This window comes from Oncorhynchus masou, unplaced genomic scaffold, assembly GCF_036934945.1.
Source record: "Oncorhynchus masou masou isolate Uvic2021 unplaced genomic scaffold, UVic_Omas_1.1 unplaced_scaffold_11003, whole genome shotgun sequence".
Classification (NCBI taxonomy): domain Eukaryota; kingdom Metazoa; phylum Chordata; class Actinopteri; order Salmoniformes; family Salmonidae; genus Oncorhynchus; species Oncorhynchus masou.
Window position 1 is genome coordinate 1 of NW_027000724.1, and position 8,333 is coordinate 8,333.

An 8,333-nucleotide genomic window follows, 5' to 3' on the forward strand; every position below is an offset into this window, starting at 1 on the left:
TAATTTTGTTTTCCAGACAGAGTGGACCTATTTCAACGTCTTCCTTCCCAAAGAGGGCAAAGACTCCAGCCTGCCCATGTTCTTCTGTTCCAAGTGGAGTGTGGAAAAAGTAGTGGACTACGCTGCCTCACTGGCCAGCCTCAAGAACAACAACAATATACTAACAGCTAATCTAAAAGAAAACAGCCACTAGCAGCAGGCTCCAAGTAGACAAACCTATTCTAATGTTATCATCATACAAATACGAATCAACATTCAAATGAACATTTATTATAACGTGTAGTTTCACAATCATCTTTGTCACAATACATTTCACAAAAAACAAGTCCTGACTCACTAGATTCTATTGGAGTCATTTGAATACCATGAAGATGTTTTTATTTATGATTAATAAAGTTGTAGATTGTTTGGTGAAGTCATGACCTGGAAGAGGGGTTCCACTATCACTTTCTTAGCACTCCTTCAATTGAGTAAAGCTTCATTTATTTGGGATTAACTATTTGAATAGGGGAATTGTAAATTTAGTACAGATATTGATTAAAGATAACCATTTCTAGCAAGTGGATCTTAACAAGAACCAAGTCATGTCTGGACATTTTTTTAATGCACAGCTTCTTTCAACAGACCCAAGTGGGACTTGAACCCACAATCCTCAGCTCCGGAGGCTGATGCCTTATCCATTAGGCCACTGGATCCCTTATTCCCAACAAAAATTACATCTCGGTGGGGCAAACATACTTAAAAAGTTTTGACGCATGCCAGCAAAGCCATTACACAAGACAATACAACATTAAATAATACGTTCATTGCACTATAACGGTGACAAACGGTACCCACAAACAGTTAGGCCCTATATAAAGCTTTCCCAACAGCAGAGCTTTCTTTTCAGCACCAAAACATCCTTACCACTGCTACACCTGGCTATCAGCGGAGCCTTGTCTGGCAGCAAAACAGTTCATTCAGCCTTGTTTACTGCCTTTAAAAAAAAAACATACTGTAGCTGATATGGCTGACTTGCTTAAACAAATGTGGCTCCTACTGACAATTGAGATGTACAATCTATGCTGTGGACAAAAAAGGCCACTTTAAATGTGCAGTTTTTTCACAAAACACAAAGCCACAGATGTCTCAAGTTTTGAAATGAAAAATGAGTTGAAAATACATTATATACAGTATAAAGCAGGGGTGCAACTTTGGTTTTCGAAATGGGGGGGACATAACTATTATTATTTTTAATTTTTTCACCAGTTGGATAAACACTCCAAACAGCCTATCCGAATGAGAATGAGGGCGTTGGGGACAGGACATGTACTCCCCTGATTTAAAGAATCAGTGTCTTTTTGGGGGTTTTGCATTTTATTATATTTTATATACAAGTCTACATCTTATTTAATTTTGTTTTCCAGACAGAGTGGACCTATTTCAACGTCTTCCTTCCCAAAGAGGGCAAAGACTCCAGCCTGCCCATGTTCTTCTGTTCCAAGTGGAGTGTGGAAAAAGTAGTGGACTACGCTGCCTCACTGGCCAGCCTCAAGAACAACAACAATATACTAACAGCTAATCTAAAAGAAAACAGCCACTAGCAGCAGGCTCCATGTAGACATACCTATTCTACTGTTATCATCATACAAATACGAATCAACATTCAAATCAACATTTATTATAACATGTAGTTTCACAATCATCTTTGTCACAATACATTTCACAAAAAAACAAGTCCTGACTCACTAGATCTATTGGAGTCATTTGAATACCATGAAGATGTTTTTATTTATGATTAATAAAGCTGTAGATTGTTTGGTGAAGTCATGACCTGGAAGAGGGGTTCCAATTATCACTTTTCTAGCACTCCTTCAATTGAGTAAAGCTTCATTTATTTGGAATTCACTATTTGACTCAGGGAATTGTGAATTTTGTAAAGATATTGATGAAAGCTAAACATTTCATGCAAGTGGATCTTAGCAAGAACCAAGTCATGTCTGGCCATCTTTTTAATGCACAGATTCTTTCAACAGACCCAGGTGGGACTTGAACCCACAATCCCCAGCTCCGGAGGCTGATGCCTTATCCATTAGGCCACTGGATCCCTTATTCCCAACAAAAAATTACATCTCGGTGGGGCAAACATACTTAAAAAGTTTTGACGCATGCCAGCAAAGCCATTACACAAGACAATACAACATTAAATAATACGTTCATTGCACTATAACGGTGACAAACGGTACCCACAAACAGTTAGGCCCTATATAAAGCTTTCCCAACAGCAGAGCTTTCTTTTCAGCACCAAAACATCCTTACCACTGCTACACCTGGCTATCAGCGGAGCCTTGTCTGGCAGCGAAACAGTTCATTCAGCCTTGTTTACTGCCTTTAAAAAAAACATACTGTAGCTGATATGGCTGACTTGCTTAAACAAATGTGGCTCCTACTGACAATTGAGATGTACAATCTATGCTGTGGACAATAAAAGGCCACTTTAAAATGTGCAGTTTTTTCACAAAACACAAAGCCACAGATGTCTCAAGTTTTGAAATGAAAAATGAGTTGAAAATACATTATATACAGTATAAAGCAGGGGTGCAACTTTGGTTTTCGAAATGGGGGGGACATAACTATTATTATTTTTAATTTTTTCACCAGTTGGATAAACACTCCAAACAGCCTATCCGAATGAGAATGAGGGCGTTGGGGACAGGACATGTACTCCCTGATTTAAAGAATCAGTGTCTTTTTGGGGGTTTTGCATTTTATTATATTTTATATACAAGTCTACATTTTATTTAATTTTGTTTTCCAGACAGAGTGGACCTATTTCAACGTCTTCCTTCCCAAAGAGGGCAAAGACTCCAGCCTGCCCATGTTCTTCTGTTCCAAGTGGAGTGTGGAAAAAGTAGTGGACTACGCTGCCTCACTGGCCAGCCTCAAGAACAACAACAATATACTAACAGCTAATCTAAAAGAAAACAGCCACAAGCAGCAGGCTCCATGTAGACAAACCTATTCTACTGTTATCATCATACAAATACGAATCAACATTCAAATCAACATTTATTATAACGTGTAGTTTCACAATCATCTTTGTCACAATACATTTCACAAAAAAACAAGTCCTGACTCACTAGATCTATTGGAGTCATTTGAATACCATGAAGATGTTTTTATTTATGATTAATAAAGCTGTAGATTGTTTGGTGAAGTCATGACCTGGAAGAGGGGTTCCAATTATCACTTTTCTAGCACTCCTTCAATTGAGTAAAGCTTCATTTATTTGGAATTCACTATTTGACTCAGGGAATTGTAAATTTAGTACAGATATTGATGAAAGCTAAACATTTCATGCAAGTGGATCTTAGCAAGAACCAAGTCATGTCTGGCCATTTTTTAATGCACAGATTCTTTCAACAGACCCAGGTGGGACTTGAACCCACAATCCCCAGCTCGGAGGCTGATGCCTTATCCATTAGGCCACTGGATCCCTTATTCCCAACATAAAATTACATCTCGGTGGGGCAAACATACTTGAAAAGTTTTGACGCATGCCAGCAAAGCCATTACACAAGACAATACAACATTAAATAATACGTTCATTGCACTATAACGGTGACAAACGGTACCCACAAACAGTTAGGCCCTATATAAAGCTTTCCCAACAGCAGAGCTTTCTTTTCAGCACCAAAACATCCTTACCACTGCTACACCTGGCTATCAGCGGAGCCTTGTCTGGCAGCGAAACAGTTCATTCAGCCTTGTTTACTGCCTTTAAAAAAACATACTGTAGCTGATATGGCTGACTTGCTTAAACAAATGTGGCTCCTACTGACAATTGAGATGTACAATCTATGCTGTGGACAAAAAAGGCCACTTTAAAATGTGCAGTTTTTTCACAAAACACAAAGCCACAGATGTCTCAAGTTTTGAAATGAAAATGAGTTGAAAATACATTATATACAGTATAAAGCAGGGGTGCAACTTTGGTTTTCGAAATGGGGGACATAACTATTATTATTTTTAATTTTTTCACCAGTTGGATAAACACTCCAAACAGCCTATCCGAATGAGAATGAGGGCGTTGGGGACAGGACATGTACTCCCTGATTTAAAGAATCAGTGTCTTTTTGGGGGTTTTGCATTTTATTATATTTTATATACAAGTCTACATCTTATTTAATTTTGTTTTCCAGACAGAGTGGACCTATTTCAACGTCTTCCTTCCCAAAGAGGGCAAAGACTCCAGCCTGCCCATGTTCTTCTGTTCCAAGTGGAGTGTGGAAAAGTAGTGGACTACGCTGCCTCACTGGCCAGCCTCAAGAACAACAACAATATACTAACAGCTAATCTAAAAGAAAACAGCCACTAGCAGCAGGCTCCAAGTAGACAAACCTATTCTAATGTTATCATCATACAAATACGAATCAACATTCAAATGAACATTTATTATAACATGTAGTTTCACAATCATCTTTGTCACAATACATTTCACAAAAAACAAGTCCTGACTCACTAGATCTATTGGAGTCATTTGAATACCATGAAGATGTTTTTATTTATGATTAATAAAGCTGTAGATTGTTTGGTGAAGTCATGACCTGGAAGAGGGGTTCCAATTATCACTTTTCTAGCACTCCTTCAATTGAGTAAAGCTTCATTTATTTGGAATTCACTATTTGACTCAGGGAATTGTAAATTTAGTACAGATATTGATGAAAGCTAAACATTTCATGCAAGTGGATCTTAGCAAGAACCAAGTCATGTCTGGCCATCTTTTTAATGCACAGATTCTTTCAACAGACCCAGGTGGGACTTGAACCCACAATCCCCAGCTCCGGAGGCTGATGCCTTATCCATTAGGCCACTGGATCCCTTATTCCCAACATAAAATTACATCTCGGTGGGGCAAACATACTTGAAAAGTTTTGACGCATGCCAGCAAAGCCATTACACAAGACAATACAACATTAAATAATACGTTCATTGCACTATAACGGTGACAAACGGTACCCACAAACAGTTAGGCCCTATATAAAGCTTTCCCAACAGCAGAGCTTTCTTTTCAGCACCAAAACATCCTTACCACTGCTACACCTGGCTATCAGCGGAGCCTTGTCTGGCAGCGAAACAGTTCATTCAGCCTTGTTTACTGCCTTTAAAAAAACATACTGTAGCTGATATGGCTGACTTGCTTAAACAAATGTGGCTCCTACTGACAATTGAGATGTACAATCTATGCTGTGGACAAAAAAAGGCCACTTTAAAATGTGCAGTTTTTTTTTTTTCACAAAAAACACAAAGCCACAGATGTCTCAAGTTTTGAAATGAAAAATGAGTTGAAAATACATTATATACAGTATAAAGCAGGGGTGCAACTTTGGTTTTCGAAATGGGGGGACATAACTATTATTATTTTTAATTTTTTCACCAGTTGGATAAACACTCCAAACAGCCTATCCGAATGAGAATGAGGGCGTTGGGGACAGGACATGTACTCCCTGATTTAAAGAATCAGTGTCTTTTTGGGGGTTTTGCATTTTATTATATTTTATATACAAGTCTACATCTTATTTAATTTTGTTTTCCAGACAGAGTGGACCTATTTCAACGTCTTCCTTCCCAAAGAGGGCAAAGACTCCAGCCTGCCCATGTTCTTCTGTTCCAAGTGGAGTGTGGAAAAAGTAGTGGACTACGCTGCCTCACTGGCCAGCCTCAAGAACAACAACAATATACTAACAGCTAATCTAAAAGAAAACAGCCACTAGCAGCAGGCTCCAGTAGACAAACCTATTCTAATGTTATCATCATACAAATACGAATCAACATTCAAATCAACATTTATTATAACATGTAGTTTCACAATCATCTTTGTCACAATACATTTCACAAAAACAAGTCCTGACTCACTAGATCTATTGGAGTCATTTGAATACCATGAAGATGTTTTTATTTATGATTAATAAAGCTGTAGATTGTTTGGTGAAGTCATGACCTGGAAGAGGGGTTCCAATTATCACTTTTCTAGCACTCCTTCAATTGGAGTAAAGCTTCATTTATTTGGAATTCACTATTTGACTCAGGGAATTGTGAATTTTGTACAGATATTGATGAAAGCTAAACATTTCCATGCAAGTGGATCTTAGCAAGAACCAAGTCATGTCTGGCCATCTTTTAATGCACAGATTCTTTCAACAGACCCAGGTGGGACTTGAACCCACAATCCCCAGCTCCGGAGGCTGATGCCTTATCCATTAGGCCACTGGATCCCTTATTCCAACAAAAAATTACATCTCGGTGGGGCAAACATACTTAAAAAGTTTTGACGCATGCCAGCAAAGCCATTACACAAGACAATACAACATTAAATAATACGTTCATTGCACTATAACGGTGACAAACGGTACCCACAAACAGTTAGGCCCTATATAAAGCTTTCCCAACAGCAGAGCTTTCTTTTCAGCACCAAAACATCCTTACCACTGCTACACCTGGCTATCAGCGGAGCCTTGTCTGGCAGCGAAACAGTTCATTCAGCCTTGTTTACTGCCTTTAAAAAAACATACTGTAGCTGATATGGCTGACTTGCTTAAACAAATGTGGCTCCTACTGACAATTGAGATGTACAATCTATGCTGTGGACAATAAAAGGCCACTTTAAAATGTGCAGTTTTTTCACAAAACACAAAGCCACAGATGTCTCAAGTTTTGAAATGAAAATGAGTTGAAAATACATTATATACAGTATAAAGCAGGGGTGCAACTTTGGTTTTCGAAATGGGGGGGACATAACTATTATTATTTTTAATTTTTTCACCAGTTGGATAAACACTCCAAACAGCCTATCCGAATGAGAATGAGGGCGTTGGGGACAGGACATGTACTCCCCTGATTTAAAGAATCAGTGTCTTTTTGGGGGTTTTGCATTTTATTATATTTTATATACAAGTCTACATCTTATTTAATTTTGTTTTCCAGACAGAGTGGACCTATTTCAACGTCTTCCTTCCCAAAGAGGGCAAAGACTCCAGCCTGCCCATGTTCTTCTGTTCCAAGTGGAGTGTGGAAAAGTAGTGGACTACGCTGCCTCACTGGCCAGCCTCAAGAACAACAACAATATACTAACAGCTAATCTAAAAAGAAAACAGCCACTAGCAGCAGGCTCCAAGTAGACAAACCTATTCTAATGTTATCATCATACAAATGCGAATCAACATTCAAATCAACATTTATTATAACGTAGTTTCACAATCATCATTGTCACAATACATTTCACAAAACAAGTCCTGACTCACTAGATCTATTGGAGTCATTTGAATACCATGAAGATGTTTTTATTTATGATTAATAAAGCTGTAGATTGTTTGGTGAAGTCATGACCCTGGAAGAGGGGTTCCAATTATCACTTTTTCTAGCACTCCTTCAATTGAGTAAAGCTTCATTTATTTGGAATTAACTATTTGAATAGGGGAATTGTAAATTTAGTACAGATATTGATGAAAGCTAAACATTTCATGCAAGTGGATCTTAGCAAGAACCAAGTCATGTCTGGCCATCTTTTTAATGCACAGATTCTTTCAACAGACCCAGGTGGGACTTGAACCCACAATCCCCAGCTCCGGAGGCTGATGCCTTATCCATTAGGCCACTGGATCCCTTATTCCCAACATAAAATTACATCTCGGTGGGGCAAACATACTTGAAAAGTTTTGACGCATGCCAGCAAAGCCATTACACAAGACAATACAACATTAAATAATACGTTCATTGCACTATAACGGTGACAAACGGTACCCACAAACAGTTAGGCCCTATATAAAGCTTTCCCAACAGCAGAGCTTTCTTTTCAGCACCAAAACATCCTTACCACTGCTACACCTGGCTATCAGCGGAGCCTTGTCTGGCAGCGAAACAGTTCATTCAGCCTTGTTTACTGCCTTTAAAAAAACATACTGTAGCTGATATGGCTGACTTGCTTAAACAAATGTGGCTCCTACTGACAATTGAGATGTACAATCTATGCTGTGGACAATAAAAGGCCACTTTAAAATGTGCAGTTTTTTCACAAAACACAAAGCCACAGATGTCTCAAGTTTTGAAATGAAAAATGAGTTGAAAATACATTATATACAGTATAAAGCAGGGGTGCAACTTTGGTTTTCGAAATGGGGGGACATAACTATTATTATTTTTAATTTTTTCACCAGTTGGATAAACACTCCAAACAGCCTATCCGAATGAGAATGAGGGCGTTGGGGACAGGACATGTACTCCCCTGATTTAAAGAATCAGTGTCTTTTTGGGGGTTTTGCATTTTATTATATTTTATATACAAGTCTACATCTTAT

General features: G+C 38.4%; 5 non-coding genes across 5 annotated transcripts; all 5 read right to left on the minus strand.

The window, feature by feature from the left end:
• Nucleotides 1–622: 622 nt before the first annotated feature.
• Nucleotides 623–695, minus strand: trnar-ccg (transfer RNA arginine (anticodon CCG)). The gene has a single exon. It is a non-coding gene; the product is annotated as a tRNA-Arg (tRNA).
• Nucleotides 696–2,013: 1,318 nt separating this feature from the next.
• trnar-ccg (transfer RNA arginine (anticodon CCG)) lies at nucleotides 2,014–2,086 on the minus strand. The gene has a single exon. It is a non-coding gene; the product is annotated as a tRNA-Arg (tRNA).
• A 2,700-nt stretch (nucleotides 2,087–4,786) lies between these two features.
• trnar-ccg (transfer RNA arginine (anticodon CCG)) lies at nucleotides 4,787–4,859 on the minus strand. The gene has a single exon. It is a non-coding gene; the product is annotated as a tRNA-Arg (tRNA).
• A 1,322-nt stretch (nucleotides 4,860–6,181) lies between these two features.
• Nucleotides 6,182–6,254, minus strand: trnar-ccg (transfer RNA arginine (anticodon CCG)). Its single transcript has one exon. It is a non-coding gene; the product is annotated as a tRNA-Arg (tRNA).
• Nucleotides 6,255–7,567: 1,313 nt separating this feature from the next.
• trnar-ccg (transfer RNA arginine (anticodon CCG)) lies at nucleotides 7,568–7,640 on the minus strand. Its single transcript has one exon. It is a non-coding gene; the product is annotated as a tRNA-Arg (tRNA).
• Between the last annotated feature and the right edge of the window lie 693 nt (nucleotides 7,641–8,333).